The sequence below is a fragment of the Ovis canadensis genome, chromosome 3, assembly GCF_042477335.2.
Source record: "Ovis canadensis isolate MfBH-ARS-UI-01 breed Bighorn chromosome 3, ARS-UI_OviCan_v2, whole genome shotgun sequence".
In the NCBI taxonomy this organism is placed as follows: domain Eukaryota; kingdom Metazoa; phylum Chordata; class Mammalia; order Artiodactyla; family Bovidae; genus Ovis; species Ovis canadensis.
In genome coordinates this window covers 90,637,359-90,653,229 of record NC_091247.1, presented here as the reverse complement: position 1 = coordinate 90,653,229, position 15,871 = coordinate 90,637,359, and the positions used below count along the sequence as shown (strand labels likewise).

At 39.8% G+C, this 15,871-nt stretch overlaps 1 protein-coding gene across 10 annotated transcripts in view; it reads left to right on the top strand.

Annotated features, from left to right (window-relative positions):
• Positions 1-15,871, top strand: part of RASGRP3 (RAS guanyl releasing protein 3) — a 115,223-nt gene that overhangs the window by 28,274 nt on the left and 71,078 nt on the right. For 2 of the 10 annotated variants that reach the window (XM_069580480.1, XM_069580475.1), the window contains exon 1: positions 5,208-5,924. The exons of 3 other annotated variants lie outside the window; for them this stretch is intronic. The gene's annotated coding sequence lies outside the window, so the exon portion shown is untranslated. Of the gene's footprint in view, positions 1-5,207; positions 5,925-6,818; positions 6,993-15,871 lie in introns of those variants that run through there. 5 more of the 10 variants (XM_069580478.1, XM_069580482.1, XM_069580479.1 and 2 more) reach the window with 5 other exon arrangements.

The following is a 15,871-nucleotide window of genomic DNA, read 5'->3' as shown; positions in this document are numbered from 1 at the left end:
CATTTTTTAATCTCATTTTGACATTTCTGATTTAATTTTGGTTATGGTGGGGTTATTTCTGATGTATACAAATTTTATTCATTTAAATAGTAAAATTTTTTTCTTTGTGATTTCTGCTTTTCTGATCATAGAATAATTTTCTTAATAAACATATTTAACCATGATTTACATGATTTTTAAGATTATAAAAACAATTACATCATTTTCTCCAAGTGTGTGGTTTTATTCTCATGTTTCACTCTTTGGTCCACTAGGCATTTACTTTGTATATGATGTGAGGTAATAATTACATCTTTATTTTTCCTAATAATTAACTATTCAACCATAATAATTTCTCCCCACTAAGTTTAAACACCATATTTAACAGATAGACATTTTATTATAGTGCTTGTATTTATAGTTCTGGGCTTTCTGCTCTGTTCCATTGCTCTGCCTCCCTTGGCATCAGTATCAAACTATTAAATTCCTGATTTTTTCTTGTTAGCCTATTTAATATCCAGGACACACCCCTTCATTGTTTTCTAAAAATTTCTTTACCATTCTGTATTTCATTCTTTCAAATAAACTTCAGGAGTTCTTTTTTAAGCTGTTTGAAAAATCTCTTTTGAGATTTTAACCAAAAATTAATTATATTTATAAATTAAATAGGGAAAATTGACATTTTGAGAATTTTGAATCTTCTGTTCCAAGAAAATCATATAACTTTACTTATTGAAATATTTTCTCAATATAGTTTTATAAATTTTAAAATATAAGTTATTCACTTTTTTGGTCATTTCTAGAAACTTTGCTGCTATTAAGCTTTTTTCCTCCATTATGTTTCCCAACAGTTTTTGTCTGTTTTATGGGAAGTTCTTTTATTTTGTGAATTTTTTTTTAACTGTTCACCTCCCTGACATTTCCAGTTATTTAAAAACTTTTTAAAAAGCTAACTCTTTTGAGTAAATGATGATAACATGTACAGTTTAGATAATTCTGTCTCCTGCTCTTTCATGATTCTTTTTTTAGTTTCTTTTTCTTATCTGGTCCAGAATAGTATGCTAAAATAAATGACGGTAGTGATAATGAGCATTCTTTTCTTGTTTGTTTCTGGTTTTAATGTTTATACTCCTAGTATTACACCTTGAGGTATGATGCCTGTGTTTGGTTTGGGATACACAATCTTTATTGTGCTAAGAAAAATTCTCCTATTCTATTAATTTAAAAAAAATTATATTTAGTTTTATCAAAAGACTTGTTATGATTATCTATTGTGCTAAATCAAAAGTTTTTTTCTGTTGACTTATTTATGTTACTATGCTAATACATTCCTTAATTTTGAGATTTTTTTTCATCTCAAAGGTTAACTATGTTTACACAGGAATTTAGCTGTGGTTTCCTTTATTATGTTCTATCAGTTTGTTTGTTTGTTTTTAAGTCAAGAGTATTATGTTAGCTTTCTGTTATTTTTGTCCACTTGAACATTTTGTAAAGCCTGGGAATTATCTGTGGCTTCAAGCCACAAGAGAACTTGATTGTATGAGTAATTTGGACCAAAAAGTTTTCTTGGAACAATTTCTTAATACCTTTTGCATTTTCCCATGATTATTGATCTATTGTTTTTTAACTTCTTCTTAAGTCAACTTGTCTCTGATTAACTCTTTTGCTTTGTGCATACTGTTTGATATGTGGTGTTCTCATTACTGAAATTTCTAAGCGTTCTGTAATTGTTTTTTCTTCTTTTCCAATCAATGATTCTTTTTAAGACAAATTATAAATCTTTCCAAGAGCTTGGCTCTTTTCTGGCTTTTGTAATTGTTTTACAGTTTTACTACAGTGTTGTCAAAGAATGTGGAGAAAATAATTTCTTTTGGGAGGAAATTGCTTAGGATGGTTTGATGAACTAATATAAAATCTATTTTTGCAAACTTGAAAAATTATCTTCTCTTAAAGGAATAGGCAGATGACCTTTCTCTTCAGTCATTCATTTATTTATTCAGCATGGTTACAGCCACATATCTGTTATATATCAGACATTGTACTAGGCATTGCAGGATGTAAAATGAGTAAGTTATACGCTTTCTCTAAGGTAGTTGAAGTTTGGATGCAACATAGACACGTGAAGACCTAACTATAACACAGAGTAAGAAATGAAACAGCAGTGGGAAATGCAAGAGAAAAATTCAAGCCCAGTCACAGGTTCTGGTAATATAAAGGTACCAAAGCCACCGCCATGGCCCCTGAGAAGCTTTTAGTGTAAAAACAATAAATAGACTGAAGGTAGAGACAGGCTTTTGAAGGAAATGCAACTAATTAGGAAACTGGTAATCAGTGAAGACACATGCAAGATGTAAGAAAACAGGAAGAAAGGAGGGGATTTTCACATTTAAGGGGCAAGTAGAAGAAAAGTCCACACAGGAGGCTGAAGGAAGCAGGAGTAAAATTTTATAGAAGTCACAGGAGAAAATTTTAAGGAGTGTTTGGTGAGTTGTGTCAAATACAGCTGAGAAGTTGAGTAAAATACAAGTGAAACCAATAACTTTGGTCTTTGGTGACTTGGGGGAAGATTTTATGTGTTATGTATGTTTTTACTAAAAGTGAAACATATGCTATTTTAATGTTGGAGAAAGATAACTGACATGTGTACTTAACGATTTGTTGTTGTTACATTAAAACTGTAGATTTGTATATTTATGTAGTTTCTCTATCAACATTCCTATTTATAGCTTTTTTCTTCTTGAGCTATATAATCTTTCTGTACTTTGGATTGTCTTGATTTGGTCAGAATTTTGATACATATTAGTCACTTTTAACAACTAATTTTATTTGATTTATATTATAAGCTTTTATAGTTTTTGAATACATCTAGCCTGCTTTCCAAGGGACTCTCAAGAATCTTCGCCAACACCACAGTTCAAAAGTATCAGTTCTTCACCACTCAGCTTTCTTCACAGTCCAACTCTCACATCCATACATGACCACTGGAAAAACCATAGCCTTGAGTAGATGGACCTTTGTTGGCAAAGTAATATCTCGGCTTTTCAATATGCTATCTAGGTTGGTCATAACTTTCCTTCCAAGGAGTAAGCGTCTTTTAATTTCATGGCTGCAGTCACCATCTGCAGTGATTTTGGAGCCCCCCAAAATAAAGGAGATCCAACCAGTCCATCCTAAAGGAGATCAGTCCCGGGTGTTCATTGGAAGGACTGATGCTGAAGCTGAAACTCCAATACTTTGGACACCTCATATGAAGAGTTGACCCATTGGAAAAGACCCTGATGCTGGGAGGGATTGGGGGCAGGAGGAGAAGGGGATGACAGAGGATGAGATGGCTGGATGGCATCACCGACTCAATGGACATGAGTTTCAGTGAACTCCAGGAGTTGGTGATGGACAGGGAGGCCTGGCGTGCTGTGATTCTTGGGGTCACAAAGAGTCGGACACGACTGAGTGACTGAACTGAACTGAGCCTGCTTTCCCTAAAAAAAAAAAAAAAATCATTTCAGTGAAACTGATGGAAGAAGCCAGACTGTAAGCAGGTTGAGACTTAAAATGGGATGCAAGACCATACAAGTATTTCTCCAGAAGTTTAGTCATGAAGGGGATGAATGGATTAGTGCAGGAGTTAAAGAAGCAAATGATCAAAAAGGATTGTTTTTAGGACACAGAAAACCATGAGCATATTTAGATAATGAGGAGGGTGAGAAGGTAAAGTTGTTGGTGAAAGCATCCTGAACAGGTGGGAGTTGCCCAGTGAGACCCAAATCCAGTAGGTAGATGGCCTCTGATAGGAGAAGGGCACCTCTCTTTGAGTTGAAGGAAATGATTGGTACCTGTAGACAATATGGGCATGGAGGTGGGATCTCCCCACTTCTCTGCGAGGCTGAAAGGTGTCATTGGAGAACCTTCCATCACACTCCTGGACCCTATTGGGAAGGCGTGTTTGCGATCCTGGTCTGCATCGACAGTTTGCTTCAAGGCTGTGACTTAGGGTCCATCCCTTTTGTTCCTCTCTGCCAACAGAAGGAGAAAAGTATTTCCTTCTTTTGTTTTTCTGGAGTATAGCTGCTTTACAGTGTTGTTTGTGCTTACCTTTCCTGAGGCTGTTTTTTCTATTGGTTATTGAAGGGTTTCTCTCTTTCATTGACCATGTGATATGCAATAGATCACCAGGACGATTAAGAAGTCAGTTACAAGTAAAGTAACTGATGGATGCCATCAGGTCACAAAAGTTTCTATAATGATAAAGTAATAATAAATCAAAGTAATATTTCACATGTTCAGTAGGCCTCCTTTTCTGTTTCGGGTTAATGATGGTCATATGAACACATGAGGAAAAATTGCTTATGAAGCTAACATGTAATTCAGCACATTGTATTCTGATGTCTTATTTCTGTTATTAACTTTGAACCCTTAAAAAAAGATACATTTTGAAGTTTAAAAAAAAATTTCATTTGGACTTTGGGCTCTCACATGTTGCTAACAAATGAATCCTCTGAAAGAATGGCAAAACTGATGGGTTTTTTTTTTCATCCTTTTCTGATTTTCTGGAAAAACATTTTATCTTCTGTACAGAGGGAAATTTCTGGTTTGACAAACATTGTAAATAATTATGAGACAAAATCCAGATTTGAAAAATGGCCTACACAGGCTCTTCTATTGAGTAAGATCTTTTTTATTAAAAATCAAGGTTGACAGTTTAACATACTCATTATGGTTCAGAAATCCCCTGGGGCATTTTAACCTTTTAAAAATCTTTTTTGGATGTTCACTTTGCCGAAAGGGCTGAATCGCCGTCATATCTCTCCTCTCCTCTGCTCAGGCACAGATTTGGGTAAGTGTCACTCTTACCACAGCTTGGGTCAGATGCCCAAGGTCAGAATCTGTCCAAAGTCAGATAGCTTAAAGGCTTTCTTTGCAGAGAGGGGCAAAGAAGAAGGGGGGTAGGGTGGTGGGAAAATCAGCCCAGGTGAGAAATATGAATTCAACAAAGCACTCAGGATGGTTTGCCACTTTTGTGAGCAACATAGGAAACAGCAGGCTGGTCCCATTTCCTGGCATAGCAAAGGGGGCAGCAGCACATCTGCAGAGTGCTTTGTGAATTTCTATGTCATTTCTGTTTCCACTCTCATTCCCTCACTGATAATCTCAACAGTGCCACCAAATGTTGACACAACCCAATAGATAACTATGCGGAAGTTTGGTCTCAAGTGCCTGAAATCATTTCCATTCGCTCTTTAGATAAAGCTGCATTTGCTATTCCTCATTAAGCCTCCACACATCTGCCCCTCAGCATCACGGGTGTAGCAGCCCTGTCCTTTAAAATTAAGCCTAAGCTTTCTTAGACTGCTAGTCTGCCCTCCTCGGAAGAGTCCACTCAGTTTGTGGCTCTTTCAACAAACTGGAGCCTGGGATGCTGAGAAAATAAAACCAAGATGGAGCAGCAGATGGATGTAGACTAGGGACGCGTGGAAGAAGAGCAGCCGCCACCAGCTGCACTGCTGGGGTCCCTTCCTCTTGCTGTTCAAGTGTCCCATTGAAAACCTGAGGGAGGTAAGAGAGCAAACGGACTGTCAGCCTACCCCCTGCCACCTCTTTCCCAACACAAACACATCAACTTTCCACTTGCAGTGACCTGCTCTCCAGGGTGAGTTATCAGCTGCTCGTGTTTTGTCACAAAGGAAAACAAATGATGGAATGTGCTGCTCTACATGCTAATGCACTGGCTGAGCCAGCGCACGGGTTATGAGACAGTGTGCGAATTAGGAGAATAATGATCTTCAGTTTCTGACCTCCTGGCACGTAGCGGTATTTATCAGGAGGTGCATGTGACTGGTTAAGACACAGCCACAGCTTGAAGGAAACAGCTGCTCGCCGAGTGCTCTAGCACTTGGCAGCTGAGCAGGCAGGGCGCTCATGTGAAGTATACGCTACCAACCATCCTGGTAAGTAACTGGAGAACTTTCTTCTGTATGTGTGTGTGTGCATGTGTGTGTGTTTGTGCACACACGCTCCTGTGTGTGTGCAGCTACACACATGTTTTGCAAGCCACTGACAATTTTTAATTTTGATTTCCCTCTGGTACTAAAGGAGATATTTTATTTCTACCTGTTGCTAATAGCCATTTGTGTTTTTACTAGTCTTTTTTTTTTTTAAAGAAACTGTTCTTTTCAGCAGCATTGTTTTCTAACTTTAAGGATTAGTGAGGCATATGGCTTGATTCCTATCTAGGAAAGAGCAAGTTTATTTCCTGGAATTTGTAATTTTAATCGTACATGACATTTAGTTTCAAAGCCAAGATTCAGTTTCTGAAGTAGAGACTATTGACGTGAGTTGATAACTAGATTGGATTTTCATCAGTTTTTACCACTGACGCTTGAGTCTTAGCATTGAAAATATTGTTTGAGAAACAGCTTGTGAATCAATTATATGTGCAACTGGACAGTTCTCAGTCAAAGTTGAAGACTGTCTCATGTAACTGTATAAAAATCTTCAATACAGAAAGCTAACAAAATAAGACTTAGATTAGAAATCATATTTAGATTTCAGACATGCTTTCTAATTCATGGAAAGATAAATTTTATAATTCTTTTAATTTTCATTACTTTACAGCTTTTCTAACTCACTTCTATCACTTTACAGCTAAAATTTTTAGTCGTCCCTAGTCTTCCTTATTTTAGATAAGGGAAAATTCCTGTGTTTTTGATGTAAACAGCCGTTCTTCCTTGTTTACGACCCAGATTACAAAAGTGTTTTCTGAAGCTAATTATCAACTCTAGGGGGCCTGGCATCCAACACTGAGAGAACTTGTTCTTTCTTTGGTTCATTTGGCAGTAATGGGACTTGGTTTCGGGAGGGCAGCGGAGCAGGCGCAGTCCTGAAACAAAGCTTCCGTTTCGGGGACTTGTCCTTGCCTTGTTGTCCCCAGACAGCGATTAAGAAAGGGAAAGGAGAACAGGAGAAGGCAAAACCTCTGGAAGTGCCAGGTCTCTGACTCAGACCCGTGGGGGCAGGTAACCAAAGAAGTTCCTTTTTCTGGATTGCCTGGACATTAAGGGGGGTGGGGGCGGGGGTGCATAGAGTGGTGTTTTGATTTGAATTCTGACCAAAGAGTCAGTTTTGCTTGTGAGAAACCCAGGCCACCCTGAAGTGTGTTTCTTTCCCTAAATGACTGGCAGGTTGTCATATAGGTTCAAGTTTTCCCTCAACCACCCGCACCCTCCTCATACACGGAGAATGGATTGAAAATGACACGCTGATTCTGCCCAAGCTTCCCTCAGTGCGTTTGGCCTTGAGTTGCCACATCAGCCAAAGACCTGGGGTGGAAGCAGATTCAGTCGCCTGGCTAGTCTGGCATTGGGAGAGTTCCCCCTTTATTTCTTTCGAAATATAGAAGGGTTCACAAAACCTGGAGTGTCCAGTAAGGAAACAATGTTTCCAAGTCCTTTGTTCCTCTGTTTGCCAGTTGTGCAAGGTCCTTGGGTCAGCGTGTGGCCACATGGCCCAGCGAGTTCTGTCTGACTCTGGGGCACAGGCTACCCAAGGAGCCATTCTCTAGGGAGTTTGTTTCTGGTGTAGTTCCCTTTTTCCGAAGACTGACAGTAGAAAGCAACACTCAGGTGAAGTCAGAGTTATAGAGCCACCCACCTTAAAAGTGCTGCTGCTGCTGCTGAGTCGCTTCAATCGTGTCTGACTCTGTGCGACCCCGTAGACGGCAGCCCACCAGGCTCCCCCATCCCTGGGATTCTCAGGCAAGAACGTTGGAGTGGGTTGCCATTTCCTGCTCCAATGCATGAAAGTGAAAAGTGAAAGGGAAGTCTCTCAGTCATGTCTGGACTCTTAGCGACCCCATAGACTGCAGCCTACCAGGCTTCTCCGTCCGTGGGATTTTCCAGGCAAGAGTACTGGAGTGGGTTGCCATTGCTTTCTCCGACCTTAGAAGTGAGGGGTATCTAAATGGCAGTCTGATTATTCTTTGAATTATGAGTGCTGAATTTTTGAAAGCCTACAAATTATTGTATAAACCAATGATATCTTGACTTTCAAAATAGTAATATCAGAAAAATAGAAATAATTATTTTGCATGAAGACAGTATGTCCATAGAACCAAAGTTTTGTGTGTCTCTGTGTGTGTATTTAGTTAGTTAGTTTTTAATCAGAGCATAATTCCTTTACAGTGTTGTGATAGTTTCTGCTACAACAGTGTGAATCAGTTATATGTGTACATATTTCCCCTCCCACCTCCCCATCCCTCCTCTCTAGGTCATCACAGAGCACCAAGCTGAGTTCTTTACACTAGACAGCAGTTCCCACTAGCTAGCTATTTTATAAATGGTAGTGAATATATGTCAATACTGCTCTCTCAGAACCAAAGCTTTTAATGTGCAATTTAATGCCTTCATTTCCAAGATGAGGAAATTGTAGCACATTTATCTAGGTTCCAGAACTAGTCAGGGGCAGAGCTTGAAAAGATGTCAAGGCTTCTGCTATCACTACCGTCCTAGTATTAGCACTAATAATTATAGGGCTTCTCAGGTAGTACTAGTGGTAAAGATCCCGCCTGCCAGTGCAGGAGATGTAAGAGTTGTGGGTTAGATTCCTAGGTGGGGAAGATCTCCTGGAGGAAGGCATGGCGACCCACTCCAGCATTCTTGCTTGGAGAATCCCATGCACAGAGGAGCCTGGTGGGCTACGGTACATGGGGTCGCAAAGAGGCAAACCCAACTGAGCCACTTAGCACACACAGTACAAAAATTATAACATAAATTTATTGTGCACTTGTGCCAAATATTGTGGTGAGCAACTGTGTTTATGTTCATATAATTCTCACAGTAAGTCTACGTGCTTTATATAATTATTCCAGTTCTATAGACAGAGAAACTGAAGTTCAGAGACTGTAGTCACTTGGAGATACATGATGCAGGCAGAAGTGATACCAAGATCTGACTCCAGAACCTGCACATGTTAAACAAACAAAAAAAAGGGCAGTTCATCTGCTAATCTCACACACTGAAGCGTAAACCTCATGAAATGCAAATGAGACTATTTCAGCACAACACGATTAGACACACAATGTGCGTTATGGCCTTTTCGAACTCTCCATGGCAGGAAGGGTGAGGCTTCCCGTTGTGACAATCCAAGCACAGGCAGCGTAGCAGCTCTGACTGGCAGCGTGTTTTTCTCCAGGAGAGTGGTTCCCTGATGGCCCGCGCATTGGTCAGAACAGCCACTGGGAGCTTTATTATTACCCAGGAATGCACTGCTCCCGCTGCCCTTGCTGGCCTTTTCCTCCGTTTTTCCTGTCACTCCTTTCCTTTGGGGGACAGCCACTCCACCCCTGCCCCACCCCAAACAGCCAGCTTAGTGGTCATAACGCTAGTGTCAGTCCTGTTCATTGTGCGGCTCAGCCTGGAAGGCGGGTTGTTCAGAGAGTTCAGGACTAGAAGGCTGTTCAGGACTAGAAGCAATGCAGTTCTTCCCTCTCTTTGCTCCATTTGGAGGGTGGGGGAGAGGAGAGAGGTGCTTGTCTCTGCTGATTGGAATGCTCCCTGGCACCACCATTTGCCCGAGTGCACACTCCTCCCCCCACCTGCCCCATTTCTAAAGACTGACCTTCTCACTTGTGGCCCATGAACCTGTGGTTTTCCTGGGTCATCAACCAGAGACAGAGCCCTGAGAAAAACCTGCTTCTCAAACGTTTCTGAAAATTTAACTCTCCATATCCTTCCATGTGGTTCAATGTCAAAATGAGGGCTGGTGATGAGAAAGATCACTGAGTGAGGAGCAGAAGGGTCTTTTGGTTAAGCCGGAGGAAAGTGAAGTAAGCAGACCACTCAGGCGTGTCTTTGAGAGAGTCGTCAATGTTTTTTTCAAGGTGGTTATAACAAGATTATATCTTTTGAAGACCAAGCTATTTGTAACAAGAAGAGGGAATTTTTCACCTACTTCTCACCTGCCTGATCCTTCTAAACCTAAGGCCAATTCAAGAGCAGTCAGCAATACAATCTGCTAACCCAGAGCCACTGGAAATCACCTCTAGTTCTTAGCAATTGGTGTGGTCTGGTGGGTGCCACATGGGGACTCCTGAGATGAACTTAGAGGTGCAACAGAATATGCAAGTCACACTCCAGAGACCTGCTTTGAAGCAAAATAAAGTGATTATTTTCCTGGGGTCTTTTACACAGAAACCAGTTTGGTGATGCAGTGCTTGTTTCGTCTTTCTCTTTCTGTCTCTCTTTTTTTGCCAGCTTGTGTTCCAAAGAAACTCTTCCCAAAGAGTTAACGCCCTTGGATGCCATTTCCGTTTGTATTGGTTGCTCATTTGCCCTCCCTGGAGTTGTTTAGCTGTTTGTCTGTCACATTCACTTTGTTTTTATGGATTTGAAAGTCTGGGATTTTTGCTGCTTTAATGGATCACAGTGGCGTATGTACCTCTGGAGTCTGGTGTTATGCGGATTCCCTGTGTTTGCCTCTTCTTTGAGGGGCTTTGCTGTATCGAGAAGGCAAACTCCTGCATTTTAATGGAAATCTTCCAGCACTAGACACTTTTCTTGCACTTTGCCACAATCCTATGAAAGCAGGGGTGGGCACCATCACCGCTGATTACAGTGAGGAAACCGAGAATGAGAGAGAGTGAGTGACTTGTCCGTGGTCACAGTACCAGTAAGTGACCAAGCTCAACTAAGTCCCCCGTCTTCTGACTCTGGATAGTATCCATTGTTCTTTATAATCATAGGAATATAGCTTGTGCTGTATTCTCATGGGTGGAAGGTAAATGGATGACTGATTCCTGATGTGCCATTTAACACATGTCAATGATTATGTTTCCAAAGTCTTTGGATATGTGGCTTCGGCAACAGGGTCAGCTTAGTTACAGACACAATAGTGTTTGTTTTGGTCGTGTTTTTTAAAGGAACTTGGTGGTCATTTTCCTACCCTGCAGACCCAGTGTGGTTAAGGTAGAGTCATATCAATTATAGGAGAAGGCAGTGGCACTCCACTCCAGTACTCTTGCCTGGGAAAGCCCATGGACGGGGGAGCCTGGTAGGCTGCAGTCCATGGGGTCGTGAACAGTTGGACACAACTGAGCAACTTCACTTTCAGGCATTGGAGAAGGAAATGGCAACCCACTCCAGTGTTCTTGCTTGGAGAATCCCAGGGACGAGGGAGCCTGTGGGCTGCCGTCTCTGGGGTTGCACAGAGTCGGGCACAACTGAAGCGACTTAGCAGCAGCAGTAGCAGTATCAACTATGGCTTGATGTCATATTCAGCTTTTAGGAGGGCTCTTGTTGTTTTTTAGATTAAAAAGTATAGTCTGATGTCCGCTAGGCACTCCCTTTACCCAACGAAACATCAGCTTTCTTGGAAGTTCTACCTGGTTATATAGTACCTTTATTCTCATGAGAAAAAGATGTACTCTGACCACCAGGCACAGTGTCCCTGTGATCATTTCCTTCTGCCCACAACTGAGAGAGTCTTAGCTTGTTAGACTCAGTGAGAATCCTCACTACTAGTTAATTTTCTGTGATAGCAATCCAGTTCACTGTATAATCACTATGTTTTCAAGGTCTTAAAAATGACAGTGTATGGTGTGTGATGACTTTACAGCACAGCTCTGCATTTTGATGGCTTGAGCTTAGAGGCAGAGGATGGGGAAAACGAGTGAACAGCTTTTCGACAGTAACAGCTATTATGTCGTTTCTTTCCATAGTTGCTTTTTAAAATTATGGGTGTCAAAAATAGCCTTCCTCAAATTAAAACATCCTGAAAAACATTTAATTCATAAACTGATTCAAGGATATTTTTCCTTGGTAACTATGGTGTAATACTCAATTTTCTGTACCTTTCAATAGGAGGAAAGGGGAAATTTTGTTTTCAAGAAAAGAAAAACATGAAAAAGTTGATTTAAAGGCTTACATTCTTGGGTTACAGTCTATGGACTCTGAAGTAATATATTGATATTAATAAACCTTATGTATATTAGTAAACCTTAATGCTCCTATTGTAAGTGATGAACTTAAAATATTCAACTCAATATATAAATGACATATGTAGCTGCAGTTATTCCCAATGTATTTTATGTTTCTACATGGTCAAATAAGTCGTTTTATTTTCTGAAGACTTCTTTATGTGCCAACTGCTGCCCTGTCTTTGCCTTACTTAGTGTTGCTTTGGGTGAACCTGTCCCTACCTCACAAAATGTTCCAAGACCCTTGCATAGATCATTAGTCCATTGGTTGTCTTTAGTATCATAAGTATACTTAGAGTTTCGTCTTTGAATGTGTTCCAGGTATAATCTTTATTTTTTTTAGTTGAAGGATAATCACTTTACAGAATTTTGTATAATTTTGTAGGTACAATCTTTGATCGAGAACTAATAAGGGAAAAAACTAAGTTCACAGTTAATTACAGAATTTCATTTTAATCACCACTTTACTGATGGTTAATTGCTGCCAAAGTGGCGGACAAATAACTGCATTTGAATGTGTCTAAGTGATTTTAATCGGTTCTCTTTTCCCCCTCTTGAGGTATTTGTGGTAGTGACTTTAGCGGTTGATGAGCAGGCTAAAAGGAAGGAGAAGAACTCAGGGAAAGAGTCCATCAGTCGGGCATGGGATCAGACTCCTTTTTTTTTTTAATAAAAAAGAAAAAGGGACTGTTTAGTTATACCTCTGATTTGTTTTGAGAAAGTAATATTCTTACTTTCATCCAGCAATTCAAAATGGGCTGAACCAAATTTCTGTGGAGTCTTTTGCTTAACTTCACTTTCGGAAGATTCCACTTAAAGGATTCCTTTTTAGGAACTGATGTCCTGGTTTTTTAGAACTCTTTAGACCTAGGATCCAAAGAAGGCAATGGCACCCCACTCCAGTACTCTTGCCTGGAAAATCCCATGGGCGGAGGAGCCTGGTAGGCTGCAGTCCTTGGGGTCGCGAAGAGTCGGATACGACTGAGCGATGACTGAGCGACCTCACTTTCACTTTTCACTTTCATGCCTTGGAGAAGGAAATGGCAACCCACTCCAGTGTTCTTGCCTGGAGAATCTCAGGGACCAGGGAGCCTGGTGGGCTGCTGTCTATGGGGTCACACAGAGTCGGACAAGACTGAAGTGACTTAGCAGCAGCAGCAGCAGCAGCAGACCTAGGATCAAGGAGCTAGGAAAAATGAATGTTATTTTCCAGCTACACTCTAAAAACTTGCCTGTGACTTGGAAGAATGAATGTTCTCAAATCTCAAGTTACTGTAGATTTCTGAAGCTCACAGACTCCACAGCAGTTTAAAGCAGCTTTAAAAGAGAAGAACTGAGTATAATTTCCTTATTTGGTTCTGGAAAACTCATACCATGAGTTCAATTTGACTAAACTTTGGATTCTGCTCCACTTACAATTCTGCTTTTTAGAAGTAGAAAGAATTTCATTTATGCATGGAACCACTGCCATTCAAAATCCTGTGAGCTGACAGAATATTTTAGAGATCATTATTTTCTTATGGCCAGGATAGGGCTCAATCTGAATGGTGCTGTTCGAGATTTCTCTGTAGTCTCTTTCCAATCATGTCACTCTGATTCCAAGATGAATCTGTACCTTCCTATTTTCCTCAGTAGTAGGTATTTAAACTGAATCTGCTACTGCCAGAAGAAAGAACCTGGTGTTTATTTTCACAACACCCAGAGGTAGATAGTATTGCTGAGACTTACAGAAGAGAAAACTAAATTTCAGGGAGGCTGAGGACCTTGTGCAAGGTCACAAGGCAGTGAGCAGTAAAGCTGGAGGCCCCAGTCTTCCTAGAAGCAAAGTTCATGCCTCTTTTTAATCTATCATACTGTCTATATCTCTATGTTTATGTTAAAAACTGATGCTCACTGTGGAAAAGGCATCCATTCTGGAGGGTCCAGGTTCTGCAGTTTTGGTCGTGCCCAATGCATAAGTATTTCCGTTAGAAGCATGCTGCAGGACAAAGCAACATCCTAGTAGTCTGGATTCAAGCTTGCGTTCTGCAGTCTCATCCTGTTTCCGTTGTTGAGGTATTCCCGCAGCTGTGGTGCTCTGTACCTCGGGCAGGGTGCCCTGCAGAGCTAAGCCTCTGGTAACACTCAAAAATCATTGTATAATCTCAGATGATGACAGGTTTAAAATAGATCATGACCACAGGACCTAGCTAATTAACCAGCAGTGACAGTCTGCTTTACATGATATTTGGTTTTTACGAGAAATGACATAATATTGGCACCAAGAGGGGCATTCATATTCACTCTATAAATTGTTTCTTGGGGCCATGATTACAAATAGAGAGAAGGGCCAAGCAGAACTTGAAGCAGGACCTGTGGAACACATAATATCTCACTCTATTGTAATTCTCTAAGCTTTAGCAGAAATACTACCTTCAAATTCTCTTTGGAGGACGTACGTCTCTCTGATGGACGTAAGCCGCTGATGGAGTTATTGTGTCAGAATCGAGTCACTGTCTTTTTAGCTACAAGGATGGCCAAGAAATGTGTCAGGCATTAAATCCTGCAACTATTTGGAATATTCTTACACATCAAGCTTGTGGAAGAGAGGCTAAGACATTTGAAAGATTGTGTAGAGTTGTAATCCTCACATTTGGAAATTTCACTCAACTAGAAGTTATCAAAACATGACTAAGAACATTCTAGTTTATGGGACCTCTTATGTGAAAGTCAGAATCCACATCCGGATAACAAAAGTAAAAGAAAAATCAAAGTGTGTTTTCCTGTGATTTATTTGGCAAGTATTTTTACACATATGCTTTGCGCTGCATATTGTACAAACATACATAACAGCATACACTTTACCCTACAGGATATTACCACCTAGTATAGCAGACTGATATTTTTAAAAAATTATTCCACCAAACATCTTACAACACACAAATATTTGTTCTAGAAAAGAGGTTTCCACAGAGTTCAATAGAAATCTGGGAAAAGGAGATGACTATATCAGATTAAGTCAGGGAAGGTTCCTTAGGGTTAGTGACTTTTGAAGAGGGTATAAAAGGATAAGTAGTCATTGTTCAAAAAGGAAAAAAAAAACCCTATATTTTGAAAGACTCCTTTCAGGAGTTATATTTCCAATTTTTCAGTTATATTTCCAATTTTCAGTTATATTTCCAATATTTCCAGGAATAACATGGAACTTGGTAGAGCTGAATCATAGGGTATGTGTTGGAGGAGGAACTGGATTCAAGGCTCAGAGATAAGGTAGTTCCAGATGGTCAAGGGTAATATTTGCCCTTGTGAAGCATTCAGATAGTTTTGAGGAGAATTTAAAGTTAAAAAGTATTTTTATTATATAAAATTTCCAACATTACATAAAAGTAGGCAAAATTATATGATGAACCTCCATGTGTTCATTATTTCATGTTAACAATTTTCAATGGCCAATCTTGTTTGATATATATCCCTACTCATGTTCACTCCTTCTTAGTTTTGAAGCAAATACCAGACATCTCATCATTCTACCTGTAAATATTTTAGCTTATATTTATAACAGGTAAGTTTTCTTTTGAAAAAGCCACATTATCATCAATACATCTAAACTAAGTGACAAAATTGAAGCTTGTCAATAAATGCCAAAGACCAATAAAAGGCTCCAGAGATAAGTGTGAATTAAACTAATGGCGAGGATGGAAGAATTTTCAGAATGTTTAAAAAGTAAAGTTGATAGTTCCTGAGAGCAATTGGATATGCGGGTGAAGGAGGGGAGGGAATTGAGAAAAAAAATTTTTGGCCACATGGCATCTGGGATATTAGTTCCCAGAGCAGGAATCATATCTTAACCACCTGACTACCAGGAAAATCCCTGAGAAAATTTAAACTTGTATTAAACTTGTGTGAACCTGGAGATTTTAAACTTAGTGCAGGAGACACCGGAGA